The sequence below is a fragment of the Vulpes lagopus genome, chromosome 1, assembly GCF_018345385.1.
Source record: "Vulpes lagopus strain Blue_001 chromosome 1, ASM1834538v1, whole genome shotgun sequence".
NCBI classification, from domain to species: Eukaryota; Metazoa; Chordata; class Mammalia; order Carnivora; family Canidae; genus Vulpes; species Vulpes lagopus.
The window spans coordinates 15,971,137-15,995,644 of NC_054824.1; positions in this window are offsets into that span (position 1 = coordinate 15,971,137).

Genomic DNA, 24,508 nt, shown 5'->3' on the forward strand with positions numbered 1-24,508 from the left:
GACGTAACTATTGAAAAAGCTTAATTACAGGGATCAAATTTACATTATAAAATCTGCTTTAATAGATTAACCTATGGATGTTTTTACCTGATGGGCCATTAATTATGGTTAGTTTCTTAAAAAAAATGAAAAGATGTAGACATAAAATTTAAAAAAAATCGATGTCATATGGATATCTTAGACTCTGGTTTACATTAAGCAATAAACAAGCAAACAAATAAAAGAGACTGAGAGCTATGATCACACATACAAAATGGAACGATTTATAGTTGGTTTTGTTTTACTTGTATGAAATCTACCTCAACGCCTAATGAAGTTGAGGGGCATCTGGGTGGCTCAGCTGGTTAAGCATCTACCTTCTGCTTGGCTCATGATCCCGGGGCGCTGGGATGGAGCCCCACATTGGGCTCCTCGCTCAGTGGGGAGTCTGCTTCCCCCCTCCCTCTGCCATTCTCCCCACTTGTGCTTTCTGGCTCTATCTCTCTGTCAAATAAATTAAAAAAGTCTTTAAAAAAAGAAAAGAAAGTTGAGAGGGGCCTGTAACAGCTTCTAAAGCCTTTTAGGAACAGGTAAACATGGATATACATCTTAAGTATTAAAACCTGAGGTAGCATTAAAGATGTCAGTTGTGGAAAGAAAATGACATAGCTTTTGTGGAGATATTTTAGCATGTGAATTTGGTACATGATTCATATAATCAAAAGGCTTGAGATGACCTTGAGAGGTCATCAGGCTCATCCTTCTGCTAGTACAGGGGGAACAGGTAACATAAGGCACGAGGCAATGATCAGCTCGAGCGGGTAAGGGCAACGAGGGCCTTACCTAAAAGTAACATTATTTTCACTTGAGTTTCAATGTAATGAATGGTCTTCTAGCAAATACATGACTCTTTTGGAATTCATCTAAATCCCATATGGTAAATATTTTTTCTCAAATTGCACTTAGCTTTATAAAATAGCAATTGCATCATCGCATGGTACAAAGAAATAGTTTAATGTAGCCATCAAGGATATGTATTGAAACAAAAGCCTTTCTTAATGATAAAATTTTCAGAATTTGTGCCATGGTTTAGAAAAACTTTGTATATAGTCCTGGGTTCCAAATTTGATTATCTTCTCTCCTAGGTTTTATTTTAGATTAGTTTGTGAGTCTGTTTTGTACTTTAGGATAACCTGTCTTTGGACATATTTTTTTTACAGAGGAGTTTCCTTTTGAATACAATAGGTCAGCATTTAGGGGTCTAGATGGCAGAGTAGAGAAGGATCACAGAATGTCCCTTCCCCCCCAAACTTATAAACGTTGTAAAAAGTCTGGCCCTAAGTTCCCAAGAGTAGTCAAGTAAGGAAAAGGGTATGCTTTTTATTAATAAACTTCAAAAAGTGGGGGCAAAAGGAAAAAAAAGGAAGATTATGGTGCAGAGAGGTGTTACTTCTTAGTTTGCTCCCAGTTTCCAAGAAGCAGTACAGAGGAAAGAAGGTGAATGGGAACAAAGGAAGGAAGTAAAAAAGAGAGAAAAAGAAAAGAGAAACCAATTCTTCCTAATCCCCTATTTTGGAGAAAAGTGAACTGAATGCAGTCTTTTTAGATAAAGTCAAGGAAAACCGTCTAAAGCAGGATTTTATGTATCTAGTAGTGATAAGAAGGGTAAGAAGCCAGCCTTGCCATTTTCCAGGGCACTGAGAGGGTGGGACCTTCTCCTAACTAAATAGAATGACTATCATACTAGACGTTTGCTTAATGGTATTTATCAGAAAATCCCAGAACCCAGATGCCTCAGCAAAAGTTACACTCAATCCCAGCAAGTGTTGACAATTCCCTTATGTGATGATTAATTTTACATCAACCTGGCTATGCCATGGTACCCATGGATATCCAAATATCCAGGTATTTGGTCAACTATTCTAGAAGTTTCTATGAAGGTATTTTCTTAGACAAGATTAATATTTAAATCAGCAGGCTTTGAGGCATGCAGACAACTTTCCACAATGTGGGTGGACTTCACCCCATCAGTTGAAGGCTTGAATAGAAAAAAGATGGTTCTTCCCAGAGGAAGACGGAATCCTGCCAGCTGATTGCCTTTGGATTCAAACAGTAAACATCCATTCTTCCTCAGGACTGCAGCCTGCCAGCCTACCTGCAGATTTTGGACTTGCTACCTTCCCCAGCTGTGAGCCAATTCCTTAAAATCTCTCTCTTTCTCTTTCTGTATATATCCTCACGCACACATATCCTATTGTTCTGTTTCTCTGGAGAACTCTGACTAACACAGCCTAGTAAGGTAAATCTTATTTCTTGCTCTTGCAAATGCCAACAAAGATGTTTTTGGTTAGCACATGGCCTTTTACGAAGTTAATTACAGATCCAAGTCCTTCCATCTGTGGCTTTAACTAATTCTAGGGCCTCGAAGTTTTCTTCTTGAAGTTCAGGTGAAAACCTCCTGTACTTTGCCAGCAGGCATGGAAAAAGTGAAGAAAGATCATTAGTGGGAGGCTTCTATGGGTTGGACCTAGCACCAGCACACATCACTTTGCTCACAGTCCATTAGGCTGAACTCAGTTGTGGGCTCACCCATCTGCCAGCGAGGCTGCCAGGGAGGCTGCAAAATATTATGTATCTGTCTGCCAGGGAGAAAAAGAAAATGCACTTTTGCAAACTCACAGGAACCTCGGCCATATTCTCTTACCTAATTCATATATATGCTCAGATTACCAAATAGGAAAATGCATGAAAACAATCAAGTCTTATCCAAACGTGTGCTATTATGATCGTTATCTCAAATATTGAGGTTCTGCAAAAAAGACTGATTTTTCAATTCCATGGTGAGCTCAGTATACTATCTGATATAAATAATCAAGAAATATATTCAATGTGGGGCATTTGAACGGACTACTTAAAATAATATTTATTGTTCTTACTGATGATAAAATAACAGGTGCATTGTAGAAAATATGCAAACTAGAGAAAAGCACAAAGAGCAAATCCCAGGCATTCCCAGTCTTTGTACACACAGTCTGTACAATTAAAACTCTTAGAGTTGTAGCAGCTTTCCCCAAAACTGGCTTAAGCAGAGCAGAGAATTGTATGCCTCTATAGGAAGTTCAAATCCAGGCAAAATTAGGGGCGCCTGGGTGGCTCAGTGGTTGAGCATCTGACTTTGGCTCAGGGTGAGATCCCGGGGTCCTGGGATGAGTCCCACATTGAGCTCCCCACAGGGAACCTGCTTCTCCCTCTGCCTATGTCTCTGCCTCTCTTTCTGTGTCTCTCATGAATAAATAAGATCTTAAAAAAAAAACCAGGCAAAATTAATCCATGTTGGTAGTGAGTGGTTGGATTAATACTTGTCACCTGGAGAGACTACTGGGGAGCTTTCTGGGTCACTGGAAATGTCCTATGTTTCTATCTGAGTGGCAGTTATATGGATGTATTTTTACGGGAAAAATAATTGCACTGCGTACTTAGGATTTATACCCTTTTCTGTTTCGAAGTGATACTTTAATACAAAGATAAAATTTAAGAATATTAAATTAAACTGTAAACATATAAATATGCAATGCTCAAAAAGCATTTGAGGAGATACAAATAGAAGTTTTGGTGAAGTTGAGAAACCTAAGTCATCTTCAAAAAACATACTTATAATGTCATAAAACTTTACAGAAATACAGAAAAAAATAATGAAATATTCATGCTGTAGTTATCAGAATGGAGGCTTAGTATGACTCAGTGAGACATCTCATGAAGTCATGGATGTGAAGATATGTTTTAGAATATCATATGCCATATATTTATTAATTCAAAAATGATTTTGGAGGTAGTGCATCTGGGCAATGATCATCCATGACTGCCGAGATCCTCAGGGGGAAGCCTACCAGGAAACTCTTATCACCCATGCAAAGGCTGACAACAGCTGAACTCACTGATGAAGCTTAAAATCACAGGAAGAGAAAAGCCTTCCTTATGAGCTTCCTGATGTGATGTGTAGAACATACATAGCACCTCCTATGAAGTATTCTTTTTTTTTTTAAGGTTTTATTTATTTGAGAGAGAGAGAGAGAGAGAGAGAGAGAGAGAGAGAGCATGAATGGGGGAAGGGGCAGAGGAAGATGGAGAAGATCAATCCTAGGACCTGAGATCAGGACCTGAGCCAAAATCAGATGCTTCGCCTACTGAGCCACCCAGGTGTGCCCTCCTATGAAGTATCCTTGCCACAAAACTGAACCTGAATCTGACCTAGCCTCTGGCTCTTGACTTGATAAAGGGCCATGTTAACAACATTGTGGGACGTAATTGGTTAAAATCAGGATGTGGGAAACTATTGGACACACGACCTTATTTTTAAACTAATAAATGGCAAGGAAGAAAAAAGAATACAGGGAGATTGTGCTATCACAAAAAGGCCTAAGGGATAATTGAACTAAATGCAATCTATCAACCTCATTTAGATTCTGATTCAAAGTCAGCAAAACACATTTATGAGACGATCAAGGGTATCAACTCTAATTAAATGGTAGATGATATCAAGAAGCTATTATTACTTTTTAGGTGTGATGATGTTGTTGAGGTCATGTGTAAAAAAAAAAAAAAGAGTCAAAGCCGTATCTCTTCGACATACATATGTAAGTATTTATGAATGAGATGATAGGAAAATCCAATGTGTGTTGGGGAAGGCACAGATGTAGCAAGTTTGTCCATATGTTGATCTCTTTTGAAGCTGGATAACAGGTGTACGAGGACTTACCATGCTGTTACTATAATCTGAGTTTGTTTAAAAAATTTCAGTAAAAATGTTAAAAATCATTCGTATCTAATTTAATAGTTGAGACAGAAATTATTAGGCAATAAGTTGGGGTGGAGAAGATTTTTTGATCCACTCTTTATTCACTTACACATGATACATCAAATGCTTACATTTTTGATCTTCATAGACTATGTTCATATACATTTATTATGCATTTATATACATATAATATGCACCAATATCTTTTATGAGGTTAGGTATCTTTCAGATTATTCTTACCTTTAACAAATTGGCACCCTATAAATTTAACAGAGAAAATAAAAATAGGTTCAAGTAAAATTTTTTTTAAAAAAATTGAATTTCTTTAGAACACTCAGGATTATTTTCTCTCTTTATTTTAAAAATATTTTTATAAGCTTCTCTAATAAGTCATATATGTATTTAGCATTTATTATTATAGGTATGTTTCAAAGGAAAATGTTATTGTCTTAAATATTCTAATAGAATTATGTGGCAATTTGTATGGTGGCTACTCAGTATGTACTGGTTTTAGATTTGGAAAAACAATTGATATATCAACAAGGCAAGAAATTAGCTTGACCATTTCCCATTGGTGGATGTGTGCTACACAATATCCTTGCTAGGCATTGGGCAGGGGCCTGTTTAGGGCTGGACAGTGTTTATCTGCGTATGAGCTGTGCTTGGTTTGAGGTGTTGAAATTGAGCCTCTTCCTCAGAATGCTGCTGTTGCTATTGCCTTTCTGACATCACGCAGCATTGTGGACTAGTGCAGTAGCAGATTTGAGTTTCAGGGAGGATTGCAGAGAAGTGTTCTTATTTGCCTTCTCCCATTCAGACATTGAGTCAGGGCTAGAAGCTTGCATCTTGTCATGGAGGTGGCTCAGTTTCTAAGCAGGGCTGACTGTGATGGGTATATCAATAAATAACATAAAACAATTGAAAGAAATCTAGCTTTTCTTCTCCATTACATGCTTCCTCTTGCTAAGAAATGAAATCTTTATTTATATTGATAATAGTTCATTAAACTCTTTCAGGGAGGTGTAAATTTTAAAATGTTCTTTTGAAATCAGGATACATGGCGTTCACATGGAAATTTGCATTTCAGCCCAATTGGTCTGTTTTTAGAAAAATTTCCTCAAAATTTACATTTGAGGTTTAGTTTTCATATCATCCCAATATTCAGGAAGAAAATATCATCAGTGATATTTCCTTGCTTAATGGATAATTACAAATTGGAATTGTTAGTGAAACTGCATTATTAAATTTAGTCTCAAATTACACTTAAAATATGCAGGACCAGTGGACTGAAGATATAAATAGCTTTGATTATAGGCCAAATTTTGTTATTTTGTAGCTTGGTATCTTGATGGGGAAAAATCTTAAATTCAATGGATCAGGCCAAAAGTAATGAGACTGTTTTTTTTTTTAATAAGCATGTAAGATCTTAAATGTTTACCCAAGCATTACTTTCTTCTAAGAAGCCATTTTTGGAAGTTCACATATTTAATAATATTTGCTCAAAATTCATCTTTTAAAATAGTCATTTTCAAATCACACACAAAAATTAGTTTAATTCTATATTATTTTTGAAACAAAACAGTATTACTCAGCTCATTCAAGCTTCTTATTCACAAGACTCAGCACTGAATACATTTTAATTCCAAAAATCAAATCCTCTCTCTAAGAATACAGATCTTCCATAGTTAAAAAAATACTCATGTGAATGTTCTACTGGCTTTTGAAGTCCAAATACTTGGTACCATGGTAGCAGTTTTGCTATATAGTATTGCCTTTGAAGGGACCAGTGCATATTTGGATAGAAAACTTTTGATGAGCTTGTTAAAATCCATCACGTAACTTGAAGTGACATGTTCTTTGAATTTTATGTGAATTATTTTTTATGCCAAGTTTACTGATTTTTGTAGACTATGTCATGCCTCTCTAAAATTCTAGGTTTTAGACTTGAAGGGGTCAAGTCTGCACTCACCTTTGTTTTCCTTACATTAGTCCTGTCTGCATTTTTGAAATAATTCCATGCAGTTAGAGACAGAGGTGATATTTATTTATATGTCTGAGGCAGGAGAGTGTAAAGTCAGAAGGCACAATATGAACAATTAAGCCTGTCACTCTGCACGTATAGGTACCGAGTGCCAATAAGACAAATAATAGCAGGAATTTGGATACTATGGGGCAATCATATCATTGCCAGGTTTATATAGGTTTGTTAGGTTCCTGGGAGGAAAAGAGAGGACATAAACACCATTTCACTTAGTACTCTAGATTGCAAGTAGCAGAGAACTGAGTCTAAACTGGATTAACCCAAAAAGCTGTCTTTTTGATTTATGCAATAAAATGGCCTGGGAACACTGTTTTTTTTTTTAATGCATGGCTCAAAGAGGATGATCAGGATCTGGTTTCTTTCTATTTATTGGCTTTGCTTTCATTTTAAGAATTCATGTATAGTCAAGATGACAGTAGCAGTTGTATCTCACACGCTTCAAGGTGCAAGTGCATCTGGGAAGAATTCTTGCATCTGTCCCCAAAGTCTCAGCAAAAGTTTTATTGGCTTTGCCTGGATTATGTGCCTGTCCCTAATCTCTTTGAGAGGAATGAGCTGTGTGAATTGGTTTAGCCAACTGGGACCTCTCCTTGGAGTTGCAGTGGGGTTAATCCTGCCCAAATGCATGGGTTGAGAGCAGAGTCATGGGGGTTTCTCAAGGCCAACTTGGAGTATGGTTGCTGGGTGGCAAAAGCAACAGATGTTCCCCAGAGGCACTTTGGTGATTATGTCTTACCTGCAGAATAGTGACAGAAGGGTGGTGGAGGAGGTATAGAGTGAAAGGATCTTGGGGTGAATTGGAAAAATCTACTCCTTGGGATGACCTGGACGTGGAGCTCCCACTCTTACCAAAATTGATTTTTTTAATAATAAATTTATTTTTTATTGCTGTTCAAATTGCCAACATACAGAATAACACCCAGTGCTCATCCAGTCAAGTGCCCCCCTCAGTGCCCGTCACCCATTCACCCCCACCCTCCGCCCTCCTCCCCTTCCACCACCCCTAGTTCATTTCCCAGAGTTAAGAGTCTTTATGTTCTGTCTCCCTTTCTGATATTTCCTACCCATTTCTTCTCCCTTCCCTTCTATTCCCTTTCACTATTATTTATATTCCCCAAATGAATGAGAACATATAATGTTTGTCCTTCTCCGATTGACTCATTTCACTCAGCATAATACCCTCCAGTTTCATCCATGTCGAAGCAAATGGTGGGTATTTGTCATTTCTAATGGCGGAGGAACATTCCATTGTATACATAAACCACATCTTCTTTATCCATTCAAAGATACAGATGCAATGAAATGCTGGGACACCTGCACCCCGATGTTTCGGGGACATTGTGCAGCAATGTCCACAATAGCCAAACTGTGGAAGGAGCCTCGGTGTCCATCGAAATTGATTCTTGATTGTGTTTTCTAATGAAAACATTTTTGCTTCATAACAGGATTGGGTGAACTCATGACAAATAAAAGTAACATTTGATGTAGGTAAAACTAGACAGCTGCCAACTTATGTATCCTGTCCCTTTTCTTTGGTTTCTTGGTACTGCACAGGACGGGTGACACTGATTTGAAGCTATGCTTATGTAATATACTATTTCAATGTAAGAGAAAATAGTCATTTTGTATCCCACCTACTGTCTAGCACAGAGCCAGTTAGCCGATAGGATGGTATTTGTTGACCACTGTTTTAAAATGTAGGTGTAAAATTTTCTGACGCATAAGCAAAGTAAAATTCCTCTGAGTTCAGGCTGCTATTTAACAGCCTAAACACAGCTTGTAAGGGATAAAGGAAAGAAGATCTCCTGGGAAGATAGGGTCCTTCATGGCTGAGTCAATTGTGAGAGAGGAGAGAGACAATCAGTGATTGAGCCAAACCCTTTCCCTTGCCATCTTGACCTTGAAAAACCTGCACTTCCCTCTCCTTCCTGGTGGTCTCCATAGGACACTTAGAAGGAAGTGGGAGAGATGCTATGGTGTCCCAGTATCTGTAAAGAATTAACCAACAGAATATGAAATTGTGGCTAAGGGAGAGTTGTATTTTGTTGGATCAAAAAATCCATTCTATTAAAAACCTGTAAGAATATTTTATGATCATCTTATGCTATCTCCACTCAGATAAGCTGTTATGGAAAATATTATAGTTTTCACATTTCTATGGTTAAAAAAAAAAGTTCCATGGTCTCTAAATTATTCTAATGATACGTGTGCTGTGGTTGCGATGTGGCTTCTGTTGAAATCAAGCTCTTTCGGCCCCTGGACACACATTCAATCCAAGAGGTAGTCTCTGAGAGGAATGAAGTTTTCTTTCGGGGCTATAAACCAGTCAAAATTCACAAAAAGGAAGCTTTAAATTTCCACGTTGGGAAGGGAGCTGTGAAAGCTGGCTTTTAGAGGGCTGAACTGTGATTTGGTATTCTGAATACATTCTCTGTTGCCCCCATCCCTCCCTCCATTCCCTCTGTCGGAGCCCTTGCATTTAGAAACTGGTAGAACTGTTGTCTACATTAACATTGCCTCCTTTCTCCATTGATTTCTGTCGTGAATAGGCTTCCTTGAATTCATGGTCATCTGCATCTTTAGGGTTCCCCTAAGGGATATTGGATTTCCTGCTTGGAGGACTAATCAGAACCATTAATCAGCCATGAAAATAAGCACTGGCCTATAAGCCAAAGGCCTGAAGGAAATCAGGGCTGGCTTATTGAAAATTAGGTAGAAGGTATAGAAGACATATATTTATTTATGAACACCGAGTAGGTTTCTGAGGAATTTGAAGTGACAAAAGAAAAAGATTTTTAATGTTTGTGTGCACCAAGGAAGGGTTTGGCATCTCCTTCCCGGAGAAGTAGAGACTGCCAGGAGGTCCTCACAGTCCCGATGTCTGAATGGGGCCACAGGACACGGTGGACAGAGCTTGGACTTTGGCCTTAGGTGGCAGGAGTGAGAATCGATGCATGCCATTGACTTGCTCATCTTCATTTCCACATCTCTAATTAAATGATATACTATATAATTCTAGTCTCTATGATAGTTTTCCTCTGGAAAGTTATATGGAGAGGAAATGATGGGCTCCATATATGTCATGAAATGGGAACTCAAAGCTGCTCGTTTTTGACTTTGTTTGGGTTTTCCCTGAAGCAGGCCCTGAAACGCAAATTCAAGGGTAAGGTTATAGGGGAAGTGTGAGGGATACTGGTAGGGAAGTGGGGGAAGTAAAATGGGGAAGGTGGGTAGCTGAAGGAGTGAAAGCTAGCTATCAAGCCAGCCATCCTTGTGGACAATTGTAGCTTGATCACACAGGAACTCTCTGGGAAACGGGACAAAGCACCCATCTCAGAATTATCGCCTCAAGGGCTGGGGGAGCTGTGGTATTGATACAAGTCTTGAATTGATTGCTTAGGTGTGCTCCCAGCTAGTGTCAGTTCCTCAGGATTTTGGTACACTTCCAGATTACTGATCATGGGTAGTATGGCTTGCTATATTTTTTCAGTATTCCAGGACAAAAGAGTTCTCAGAAGGGCCAGAGTGACCATCCCAACGATTGGAAGGTAGCTGGAGCTCTGGGAGTGCTAAGTGATAGGACCAGTTAACTGGGTTACTGACCTCATCTGAGAGGTGGATGTATTTATCGTGAAGAACAGAGTAAAAGGTGAACCCCCTAAAACCAATCTTAGGAAAGAAGATGCACTCCAGCAAAATGAGGATGTCATCAAGAATGAGAGATGATGGAATGCAGGGAACAGTAGAACCAACCCAGGAAAGCAGTGACGGGGGTGTGTGCTTGGATGGGGACAAAATGGCATGCCATGGGACTAATTAGAAATGAAAGAACAAGAGTTCTGGAAGAATGGTTCTGGGTAAAGGAAAAATGGATAGAACACTGAATGAGATGGAGAATCATAAAAATGAAAATGTTGATAGAGATTAATAGTTGCTGAAAAAGAAACTCAGTGAGGAATTTCAGGGAAGAAATAAGCTGTATGTGAAAGCAATTGTTACTATAGTTTGCTACTTGAGCTTTGAACAATATTTACATACTCAAATTTCCAACTTTTAAAATCAGGGGCACCTGAGTGGCTCAGGTGGTTGAACATTTGGCTCTTGGTTTTGGCTCAGGTCATGATCTCAGGGTTGTGAGATCGAGCCCCTGGTTGTGCTTCGCACTCAGTGTGGAGTTTGCTGAAGACTCTCTCTCCGTCCCTCTGCCACTGTCCTCTGCTCTCTCTTTCTCAAATAAATAAACAAACAAATAAATGAATAAGTCTTTTTACAAAGTACCTACAGACAATGCAATTATGATTATGATAGACCTAATTATGATATTGTAATGCAATGTAAGTATTACTGGCAAAGGTAAAAGTTGGCCACTGAAAGAAAGCTAAAGGGAAGGGTAAGAGTGTTAATATTGTCCTCTTCCAAGGTGAGGAGTCAAAAGGTATCGATAGATGTTGGAACAAGAGAATGAAGACTGTAAATATGTCTCTCTCTCTCTCTCTCATCTCTTTCTCTGTGTCAGTCTTTCTCTATCTCTAGATATATAATAGAGGACAAAACAACAAATTGAGTCTCAGTGGAATTTTGTGAAGTAAATGACTTTTGAAAATATTTTTACGAAGAGGTTATTATTTTATTGGCTATAACAGTGTGAAATAGATTCAGAAGATTTTACTCCCGTAAGAGTCTTAGAGATGATCTAGTCGTCCAGCCTTCTCACTTTATAGCTATAGCAGCCAAGATTCGGAGAGTTGAACTAACTTGCCCAAATTTGCATAACCAGCTAATCTGCAGAACAGACAAGCCCGGAGCCCCACTGCATCTGATATTCCTCTGTTCTTTCCCTTCCTTACTGTAGAGTTAGAATCTTGGATAAAGAACTATTAGGATGTTTAGCAATAGGAAATGACAAAGCCAGTGTGGGAGAGGTTACTGACGGCCACCAATATCTCATTCTCTTCTGGAATAAAAGAAAAAAGACACTTCTCAGCTCTCTTGCAGTTAAGGTGGGTCGTGTGGCTAGTTTTTCCACTGGGATGAAGCATTTGATTGCTAGTGAGCTATTCCCCCCTCTCTCTTCTTCTTTCCTTACCAGTGACCCAGGAGGTCATGTTTCCAACTGATTTGGTTATGCCATTGCCAAGCCAGTTCTCAAAGTGAGTGTGTAAAGCAGACCCTGCTGTTGACATGCTTTGGACACGTAGTGTCCTTGTGATTTTAAGTAACTGAGATTTGGGGGTTGTTTTTTTTACCATAGCATAGACTTTCCTATCCTAATGCTGACATCAATACTATTTTCATTGCAATTAATTTATAATATTCCATAAAACCGAAATTTGCCTTGAAATAATTCTACAGTGTAATGATTTAGTCCATGTATAATAAGGCAAAAATTGTATCTATTTTACTTTAATGTATTCTATGTAGAATATTCCATTTGAAATTGGAAATATACATATTTTTCCAGTGGTCTCAATTAAATTACTACATAATCTCTAAAATGAATTTCTTGTCCTAAACCTTTGTTGGAAATCTAATTTAAATTTTTTGTGTGTTTTTAATTAAAAATAACCTTTCTTTAATATGTGTGTTGAGAATATCACTTTATTTGTTTTTAAATACTTTATTTATTTATTTGACAGAGAGAGAGAGAGAGCACAAGCAAGGGGAGAGGCAGAGCAAGAGGGAAAGGGAGAAGCAGGCTCCCTACTGAGCAAGGAGTCTGACTCAGGACTCCATCCCAGGACTCCCAGACCAAGACTTGAGCTGAAGGCAAATGCTCCACCAACTGAGCCACCCAGATGCCCCCAAATACCACTTTTTAATGTAATAATACGTTAATAATTTTCTTAACATTGAAACTGAAAACACCTGAAGAAAAAACAAAGATGACTTTTAATTCATCACTCTTAAGAAGTAAATATTTGGGACAGCCCAGGTGGCTCAGTTTGGCACTGCCTTCAGCCCAGGGCCTGATCCTGGAGACCCGGGATCAAGTCCCACGTCGGGTTCCCTGCCTGGAGCCTGCTTCTCCCTCTGCCTGTGTCTATGCCTCTCTCTCTCTCTCTCTCTGTGTGTTGTCTCTCATGAACAAATAAATACAATCTTAAAAAAAAGTAACATATTTGTTACCCAATACTTTTTAAATGTACACAAAAATATTAACAGTATAATATTTATAGTTCTATGACCTTTTTTAAGTGTACCATATTTTTTTGTGCATGTTACCAGGATTGATAAGTTTTACAATTTTCCATTTCCTTCCACAGTACTTGTTTAAAAGTTGACTTCCCTAAATATTAATGTCTTGCTCTTGGTGTCTTACTCTATCTAGCCCAGCAGGCAAGAATTGTCCTGGCATTGTCAATGTGGAGGTAGATTTCATTGTATTATTTCCTTTTCCTTGGAGAAAGGAAATCCTGCAGGATTTTTCCTTGAAGAAAGGAGATCCTGCAGGTCACATGGGAAGAACAATTACTGGAAGACATAAGGGCAACAAGTTGCCAACAAACCAGATTTTTTTGCTTTTGGGAATTTTGGTGTCATGTGTCATTGAATACTGTTCATTTGCCTTTTAAGAGTAAAGTATAACTCATATGCCTGTCTGTGTCTGATCAAGTGAATAAAAGTAAATTCATGGAGCTACTTTTCATGAGGAGCTTTCTGAGTCTCTGTTATGAATGTTTCTACCCTTTAGGAAAACAGAGTGGCTTACATTACGTTTGGGGCTCTTCCTTTCTCAAGCGTCTGCCATGCTTTTTCCTCCTATGATGAACTGCGTCACTGGCTGGTTTGTCCACTATCTCTCTTGTGTTGCAGTCTCGTGAAAAGCCAACATCGTCTCTCACTTTACCTGTCTCAGCTTTCAGGATAATTTTAAGGACTACAGGGGTCAACATACCTTTTTGAAGGAATAAAATATATTTCTCTTAGCCTGTGCATAATTATTTATACCTATCAACCCAACCCAATAGATCCTATTTTATTTTTTTTCCAATTTATTTATAAACAAAATGCTTCTGCATCCCCAGGGCTTATTTTTTAACCTGCTTTCCTGAGCTGCTTCTCCCTGTCCCAGACCCAGAGGGCTTACCCTGAGGCCACTGAACGTGCGTTTACACTCCTGTTCCAAGGACTCCCTTGTCTGTCTCAGTTCTCTCTTTTGCTTCCTGGTGAAAGACTGCTGTGGATTATCCTAGTGTCCTCTTATTCCAGTTTTTGGGGTTGGTATTGGTGGCCTTGATCTTCAGGGTCATTTCACGTGACGTCATTTCTGTGTTACTTTCCATTTGAAGTTCATGACCTCTGGCTCTACTTCTGTGGTTGATTCTGCCTTTTTCTACTCTCATGTCCTGAGGAGCCTGACTCCAGGCATGGGTTCATGTACTCTTTGTCACCTCTCTCTCACCCCATACATTTCATGTCGTTGTCCTTAGCTTCATCCTTGGCTTTGTCTTTAGCTATGTCTCTACTCTTATCACCCCTTGGGTTCTTCAGCCTCATTGTTGCCTTCTCTCCATGATGCTGCACTGTCCTTCACTACCTGACATTGGCTACTTGTGGCATATCCAACCTGGATCTCCAGATCTGAGGCAATCCACCTCTCCTGGCACAATTTCAGCTGGGCAGGCTGAATCTAAGTCTAGAAATTCAACATTTTAGTCTTGTTCCTGAACTTAATTTCTGTTTCAAGTTCTTATTTTCTAGGTGGTAGAGTGTAATCTTGGCCAGTTCAAGGTTCCACCTTTCCCTCTGTTGCACCTAAATTTTGGGTTGGGGGAGGGCACACTTATGCAGAATAATGGGGGAGGATCTGGTCCTCATTGTTACCTGTCCATGTTGCAAAGATTGAGTCTTCTTGCTTCTGTTTGGCTCAGTAACTAGTCCAAGTTGCTGCTGTTCATCCTTTGCTCCCAGTGGCCAGTTCTTTCTGTCCATTGTGTATCCTGTTTCACCTGGCACTACAGAATATTCTATGAGACTGTCTAAACCTCTTTCTGCTTGGACACAACCCACAATCAACTCTTCCTCATGATCTTCCTATGCACTCAGATTTACCCTTAAAGGGCCACAGGCTTTTCTCAGATTTCCCAAACCCATCTGGGAATTCCATCATCCTTACCCATCCCCGCCTACTCAGTTCTGCCTCAACATCCCCTTCTGTGTGTAGGGATATTTATCTAGCCCCAGGGTGGGATTCCCTAGTTCTTTCTCTCCATGTCTTCTCACTCCCAATTTGTGTTTATATTCAGGGTTCCATCAGAATTAGGCTTTTGAAATGCAAGGCCCTTTTTTCTGCCTTTCCTGATATAATGAATGTGATGGGGTTGTGTATGTTAGGAGAGGGAGACATAAAAAAGGGGAAAATTCTAGAAAAAAAAAGATTAGTTAATATTTTTAAAAATTTTGCTCATCACTCTAGCTTTTATCTCTTTGATCACATCCACCTATCTTTCTATCCTTTCCCTTCCCACACTCTTGCTGTTTGTTCTTAGCCTCCAGAGGGAACTATAACCACTCACCCCTCCAATTGCACTGAGAGCCTCAGCCCCCCAAGGCTACACTGAATTCCCTGAGCTTTCCAGTCTTCCAGGAGTCAGCCCCCTCAATGCTGTAATAAGAGTGAAGGATTGGAGTTGGAAGACCCGTTCCCGTTGTGGCTTCAACCTTCACTGACTCAGATACTGTGATAGTGGGCTCACCCCACATTCTCTCTAATCATATAATATCCTTATCTGTAAATTAGCAATAATAGTATTTCTTTCTTAGCTTTATTCTGGGAATGTATTGTTAAAATGTATGCAAAGTGTTTTATAAGTGGAAATATTTACATGAATTATTATTCTTTTCCTGTCTCCATGACTTTTGCAATTCCCTGACAACCTACTCCCAACTCTGAATCTTAGGGTATAAACAATCAAAAATAAGTCAGTTAATGAAAAACTTCTAATTTTTTCTTGATAGGGGTACAAGAATTGAAGCCTTGACTCATCTTTAGCTGTGTTCTTTACTCTCAATCTTGAACTGGTAGAAATTTAATTGAGCAGGATGCAGAATTATGGTGATTGGGTCTGATCCAAGTTCAGGTTATAGTAATTTTTTTATTTCCTTCTGATTTCCCAGTATCAATGAATATCTGATTCATATTCAGCTATTTAACTCCCATTCTCCTTTCCATTTCAACTGATGACTAATTGCAAAGCACCTAGCATATATTAGGTATCCAAGTCTTATCTGTGAAAAAACGTGATATCTTTCATTTTCTTGATTTTCCTCCTTTTCTGAACAATCCTGTCCCCTTTCTTTCTGATTCCATAGATCTTAGTGCTCTTTCTGGCTCTTTCATTTTATCTTGTCCTTTCTCCAATAAAGAAAATTCTTAGGTTTACATCTTCAAGGTTAAATCTTTCTCTTGAGACTTCGATCTACAGTTCTGACTTTCTACTGAGCATTTGGATGGCCTGCCTTCAATATGTCCCAGACCAATGTCATGACATTTCCCAGCTCCAGTTCCAACCCAGTTGACTCTCCATTGAACTGGACCACCATGGTACCCATGTCACAGACTTGTTTGGCTAGATAGAAGTGAGATGGTCACTTTAAACTACTTAACACAGTGCCCAACACATTGTACGTGCTCAGTGTTTTTTATTGCTGTTATTATGTAAATATGTTGAGAGGCTTCTGAATACCTAGATATGTGAGGTTAAAATTTTTTCTGTTAATGTATCTTTCATGATGGTTTATCAAGAACAATTGTTAAAAATGGCAGTTATTATTATTTTAAATGTGAAAGTTGAGGAAGAAAAAAAAGAAAGAAAAGACTGTTTAGGCTAAAGCACAAACTACAACAAGTATACATTATTTTTCTAAAGGTCACTGGAAAAATTTCAGATCCTTGCATTAAGCAAGGCAGATCCTGATGAGTGAGCACACTAGATGAAAGGTAAAAAATCAGTCAGTCAAGGCATTCATGAGTATCTGAAAGTGTAGAAGAAAAAGGGGTTTTCTTGGGTTGCATCAATGATTCACTGACAATTAAAACTAGTTGATATTCTGGGATTAAATGAATGTTGAATATAAATAGGGAAATACTAAAAAAATGTTAAAAGATTTTGGAAATAGACTTAAAATTTTCTTTTCAGTTTTTCCAGATAATTATTGGTTTGCAAAAGATTGGCATCTATTTGGTTCTCTGTTCCAAATACCAAGTAACAAATGAATGAATGAGTGAATGCAGGAATGTATGAATAGATAAATAGAGTTGGAAGTTTAAAGGCTAATGGTATTGAATTCTATCAGCATAATTATTGTAACTACTTACTTATTCTAGCCTTGGCAGTTCAATACAGATATGTTTTGGTAAAAAAAAAAAAATCCAAAACCACCCTTTCAGTCAATATACAGCAGATTAAATCTAGGATGGGGTAAAATTACCAATATTAATTTGAATTTTTAAAGTAAAAATTAGAAAGAGGAAAAGCTAGAGCATGCTTTGAATCTTTCATTTGAGATTTGAATCTTGATCTTAAGTTTGCAGAGAGCAGGGAGCATTCTCCAACGCTACCGTCAAGGTCCCTCTTCTCAGTCAATTTTATTTATGTAGAATCTTTCATCAAAAGATCACAAAGAGCTGTCTAACCAGCTATAAAGAAACATAAATCAAAAAGAAAATGAAATGCTCAAACAATAAAATTATACATTAGAGGCCCATTTAAAGCAGAGCATTTTAAGATGAGAGAAAAGTCTTGGCTGGAGTATACAGAACATAAGTTATAATGGGAAGCTATTTCATAATTTGGTGAAAAATGAAAAAGGCCCACTTCTAATAGTGGAGAGCCTATTATTAGGAATGATCACTTGCATACCAGTGCTTTAATGAAGGGGGTGAAGAGCATAATAACTTGAAGTGGAATTGACAAAGTATGGAGGCACTCTTCTTGCTGCTCCAGGGAGAAAAAGATTTTTTTTTTTATTCCATAAATGGGCATTGTGCCCAAGTATCATGCTCTTTAGCATACCTATTGCTGATTGCTATTGTGTCTTTCTCAGAAGGCTCTATGCTAAAGTCCCACAGTACATATATAATATACATATCATATTTATGATATATATCCACCACAGGGGTCTCAAGGAAGCCAAGGTGATCCTTCAATCTCTACTGTCATCTTTACTTGCTTCTTCAGCACAGATTAATTCAGTGTCCCCCAAGTCCCAGGATTTCCAATTTATAGTAGGAAAATATTCATTTTAATGTCCCCAAGCATAGGGAAAATATAAGAATGTTGTGATACTGTTGCTTTAACAAAAACCAGCAGAAGTCCTTTTAAACTTGCTTATACAGAGAAGCTAAGGAATTTGGAGACATCAGTCTTTTGTTTTATTGGCCTTAAAATAAATATCAAGAAAATGTTCTTTGGCATAAAGTTTATAACATTCAGATTAAAGCCTACATTCTGAATTTTAGAATTTCAAATATCTCTAAGTTTCCAGTCTCCTTTTGTTCAAACCTGACTCTTCAGATAATTTATCTTATGGCTTGAGGATTATGCCTGACAACCTGTAGTAAGAAAATTTACGCAAAGTGTGATATTTACACCTTTGTTAACGTTAAATTTCATGTTCAGAGTGATGTATACTCTGCATGCGATATATAGTGAGTGTAAATGAGAGCGAAAGTGAATATAACATTTTATCTTTTATTCATTTATGATCTAAAGAATATGCAGTTTATTGTTTGTGTGCTTCCCAGAAATTAAGAACTGGCAAGTAATGGACTAATACATATGCAAAGGAAGAAGAAAGAGAGAAAAAAAGGAAGCAACATGAACATAGGATAAACTCTATGCCACATTGGATGGCCTTTCTGAATTAATGATGTTTGAGGTAAGACTCAGAAGAAGAAAAAGAGCTAGCCATATAGATAAGGAAAAAAAAAAGAGCTCTCATCAGAAGGAACTTAATGTACAAATGGAGGGAAAAGATTCAAATGTTTGAGGAACTGAAAAAAAGTCCAGTGAACCTGAATGCAGTCAGCACTGGGAAAAGTTGGGTAAAAATGAAGATTCCTAAGCCAGGTATAGGGTTCTTGGCTGCAAACAATGGAAGGCAGCTCTGGCTATCCTAAATAGAAAGGAAATTATTGTAATATAAGGATAGCATTCATGATTGATTGAAAACATGGATGAATGAACTTGTAAAATGAGCAGGAACTATGGAAGGGTCGGAGGAGAAACTCTCTTTAGGATAATGGTGGTGTTTGTGCCTCCATTGGATAGTTAATGCTGCTCATTGACTTCAACAAGGAAGAATTTCTCACCTATCTCTAGCTTTATAGCCTTCTCTCAGGATTCAGAATCCCACCTGGAGGGGGTCCAACTGGCCAAACATAAGAATGGCTGTGTACCCTGGTGGCCAGGGATGCAGTGGTAATGCTTGGACCCTTGGCTTCAGGAAGACTCACAGAATGGTATCTCTCTCCACATAGGTAAGGAATTTAGTTGCTGGACAGATGGCCATCAACACATAGGAAGAAATTTAGGTTTTATTTAGGTTCTATGGGAGACCAATAACAGTTTTTGGCAGGAAGGTGGTATAGTTCTACGTCTTATATAAAGATCACTTCAGTTGCAGCTCTTGAATGTGTCTTGAGATAGTGAAATAACACTATAAACTTTGACATAGGTGAGAAAAATATCAACCCCAGATAGTTGACATATAATGTCTATAATAGGATAATCCCTTCTTTCATATAGTAACTTGAATTGAAAACCTGATCAAGTAAGGTATAAGTGCTGTGAATATTTTTTTCTCTTACATTTTATTTTATTTATTTATTTATTTTTAATTTTTATTTATTTATGATAGTCACAGAGAGATAGAGAGAGAGGCAGAGACACAGGCAGAGGGAGAAGCAGGCTCCATGCACCGGGAGCCTGACGTGGGATTCGATCCCGGGTCTCCAGGATCGTGCCCTGGGCCAAATGCAGGCGCCAAACCGCTGTGCCACCCAGGGATCCCTTCTCTTACATTTTAAATGCCTCTATCTTCTCATCCTTTAAAATCAGGAATTGAGGAGTGTTTATTTCGACCTCCACTTTGACTCTGGAGGACTAAAGCAGGAGACCAAAGAACAAAACAGGGACTGTGAAGAGCACTGGGGCCTACAACAAAAACTTGGTTAGGTTTCAGTAAAACTCAGAAATGAAACTGGACAGAATTTTTTTTTTAAACAAAGAATATGTAGAGTCACAGATTTTCAAGTCACCAACAGACATGTTATAAATTCTTAGTGGATGTGTAAAAAACAGGAAAATTCTGTTTGAGAAAGGAATGAAAGTTGCTGCTCATTTGTTTCTCAAAGTGAGCAATAAGGATCACCTGAAAGGAAACATCCTTGGTATCATAGTAGTCAAATGCAAGTACCTAATATATTGTGACCTACGTTCATAATCTAATGAATTTACTAAATGGTTAATAATTAATAAAACAGTTTTCATAACAAGGAAAAGAAAATTTTCTTGAATTTATACTCGAGATAAAAATAAATAGGATGCATTTTGTCAGATCCACTCTTGCCAGAAAGGCAAATTGAATTATAGTGTCACAAGTGAGTTATCTCAGTGCGTGCACGTGTGCACACACGCGTGCGCACACACACACATACACACTTGATTCGTATAACAAATTAGAGGCACTTATTCACCCTTCGCACTGCTATTTTTAGAGTCAATTTGATTTCTATTTAAAAAAAAAATGGAAAGGAAAGACAAAATACTTGGTAAGTATCTTCCTGGGCACTATGCTTGTATCTTTCCGGGTACTTTATAGTGTTTTTTTATTTAATTCTCATGATAACTTTACAGGTGGTAATTACTATTTGATAGGTGAGGAAATTAAGGGCTCAGAGAAGTTAAGAAGATTTACAAAGTCACAGAGTTAGTATGTATGAAGAACCAAGATTCAAAACTGGGTTTGACTAACTTCCTTGTTCATATTCTTTGTACTATCCTGTGCATCCTCCCAGAATTTAAACAATTCAGGTGCTGCAATTTAGGCTAGAATGTGTGCTTGTGTTAGATAGAACCATATGAAATTCTAACATTAGTTTGTTTTGACCTACAAAAATGGCAATGTTTATATTTTTATTGAAATTACAAAAATCTGCAAATGGTGGTAAATACTCCATTGCAAATATTGGTGAAATTAATTTTGGCTTCAATCATTATCTAGTGATAACATGACTTTCATGCAAGTAACAGTAGAGTGTAAATTTTTAAATGCTAGGATGGTTCTGTACAAATGAGAATGTTAAAAGTGACATAAAAGTCAAAGAAAAACCAGAATCAAAACACCAAAAGAGATAGATTAAAGCAGATAAATTAAATTTCCCTGATCTACCCATGGTAATGCAGCATTATTGAGCATTAAGTGTACTCGTATGAAATTGGTAACTAAATTTCATTCAGACATAAAATATCAAACCCATTAAGTTATTAAAATGATTATTTTAAACACATTTCTCTGGAACCACAAAGGTTGAAAACAAAAGTATTAGACACATTTTTAAGGTGGAACTGATTAAAAATTCTAATATAAAAGTACCGGGTGATAAACTGGTGAAGTACATGCACTTTTCTGATCAGGTGCATTAACTACAGCAGCTTTGAGTAAATCATTCATCACAACAAGCATGCACTGTATAAAAATTGATGGACAACTCAAATTTTAAAATGCATACTTTATACATATTAAAATCTTTGAACTAATGAACTATATAAGTTATTGGTATCACATTGAAAATTAATGTAATATAGAAGAAATGGTTTGAATGGTGTGTGAACTAACTCCCCAGTTTATTTGAAGGCATATTGCTTTGATTGTAAATCTCAGTGACTCTAAGTGGGAAATATTGATACATATTTGATTGGGACACCAATTTTTGAAGAGCTCAGAAAGATTATTATACTAATCATTTGAAGAATTAATTTATCAAAAGCTTATTCAATACCTACTATGTGTCATCAGGGATTCAGAGATTAACAAGGCATTTCAAGGAAGTTTCAAGCTGCTTGATCAAGAAAATGTGAATTCCTTTGTCCTTTAAAGGACACTTGGTTTATACCTTAGTGGGGAAGAGAGCAAAACTATTAGAGGCGTTTTCTTGACACTTAGTAAGAGCTCAGGAAATGGTAGCTCTTTCTGTAATTATAGCAATCCATTATATATATGTATATATATATATTATATATATATATATATATAATTATACAAGAAAAATCTTTTTTGGTGTTTGGATTCCAGCAAGTCTCAACATTGCCCTCTCCCTAATAAAGTTCCACTGTGACCAGGAAAAACTCTCAATGGGAGGGGCCTTAAAATGGAAATAGTTCGGGGGCAGCCCTGGTGGCTCAGTGGTTTAGCACTGCCTTCAGCCCAGGGCCTGATCCTGGAGACCCAGGATCAAGTCCCATGTCAGGCTCCCTGCATGGAGCCTGCTTCTCCCTCTGCCTGTGTCTCTGCCTCTCTCTCTCTCTGTGTCTCTCATGAATAAATAAATAAAATATTTTTTAAAAATGGAAATAGTTCCCTAGATTTTTGATTTTTTTCTATGATCAAAACTCATGAAAGCATTATTTAAATTGTGAAGTGCTGTGCAAAACAAAGCATTATGGTTTTGTTTTCAGCAAAAGATGTTTTTTTTTGCATGTAGTGAATCTGAGACAGTAAGTACTACATTAATTACCTGTTTTGCAGCGGGATAACTTGATGGAGGGCTCATTTAAGGAGACCCGAAAGAAGTCAGAGTTTGAGTGTTAACCGGTGTTGGAGTGACTCTTGCTGTCTGGTAAAATTCTTCCATCTGTTATACAAGACCTAGTCTTAACATTGCTGTCTTCAAACCTACAGATATGGATGCAATTTGTGCACATACTTAAGAAAAATGTTTGACATGTGGGTAGTGAGGGAGCCCTGCTTGCATTTGTCTTCTCCACGAATGATTTTGGGAACCAGACAGGGCTGGGGGTTTGGAGGACACAGCTTTCACTGTGAGCACACAGGTGCCAGTTATCTCACAGACTCAAAGTTTGGGAGAATCATACGTCTCCAAGCATAGCAGAATGTACATTGAGTGTTCCTCTGGGAGTCCCAACCATGCTTGAGGTGAGTGCTGTTATCCCGAGAAGGGAGAAGGGTACCCACAGTGAGTATCCTTTGTCAGACACTGTCCATAATTCCCAGTTCAGGAACCATTGTTGCAAATGTTCAGGTCAGTGCTTAAGAAATCCTAGCATCCCCTGTTCTGTCTTCTAGCATGATCCCCTGCCCTGTGAAAGATTTCTCAGAAACCTGGGTCAGAAGTTAATGGCCTTAATGTGGTGGAAAATTGGATGAGTCTATCCTCGCTTGCTCTGTTTCAACTTTAGTGGAATAAAGATTCCGTTTTTTTTTTTTTTTTATCATAGTCTCTGTAGGAATTTTTGAGGGAATGCTTTCCTGCTTTGTCACATCATGGCACATAGAATAATGATAATATTGTTATACTACTTTGGGGAGAAGTATTGAGGCGGCTCATGGCAGGAGGTAACTAAAGGCCTTGGCCAGCCTCCCTGAGGACGGCGTCTATATTTTCAATATATCTATTTGTAGCTCAGAGGTTGGCAATTTTTGTTTTAGGGGAGCCACATCTATTACACAGTGAACAAATGGTGCACCCTAACTTATAATTATGATGGCAAATACTATGTGCCAAACCCCACTGTATGTGCTCCATATATATTAATTCATTTAATGCTTACACAACCCAAGAGGTAGATATTACTATTGTTCCCATAGTATGAGAGGAAACTGAGGCATATGAAGACCAGCAATTGGCTAACGGTCACACAGACTTGTCATAGTAATTGACTGAGACAACATTTGGACCTATGCAATCTGGCTTCAGAATTATACTCTTAAACACTACCTTATATTGCCTGAAGGAAGCAGTGGCAAGAAGAGTGAACTAAACCAATAATCTATATAATATCAGCACCAAGCCTTTTGGGTCCCTAATCCTTTGGGAAGATTCTAGGTGGCAGAAATATCCCATTAAAACCAGGCATTGGACCAAGGCCAGGGTTAGGTTCTGGAGAAGACAAAGTCTTACTACACAAAGTCACAAGTGACTTTGGCAGTAGGAATATGGAAACTGAATCCTTTAATTTTTGAGTGTGAAACCAGGAATCTTCAACAAATAGGGATATTTAAAAAATCTCCAGATTGGGAGGAGGTCCTTAGGTAATTAGGAGATCCAGACCTGGAGGGAGACATAGTAAGAGGGTCCTTGACCATGGAAAGATAGTTCTATTCCTGGTCTGGCAAAATTGCTGCTGCTTAAATTGCACATGACAATCCAATGTGGAGCTGAAGAGTGAGTGGCAGGAATCCTTAGTGTGGGGCAGGGCTGGGCTTGGAGAGGTGTAGTAATTTTGTGGAGTCCTGGGGGGGAGCACTTCCCCGTACTGTATGCAGCTACAGTTTAGCCTCGGAGGGCCGGCCAGACTAGGATTAGTGACTCCTATTTGTGTACAGTTCTCTATGACAGAAGCAGTCAACCTGGAAATCTAAGGCTCTCTCCCTCCCTGATCCCCAAGACCGAAATCTTCCAGCTAGAAGACTTCATTGCTTCATGCTGATAAGGATAAGGGAGTGAGAGG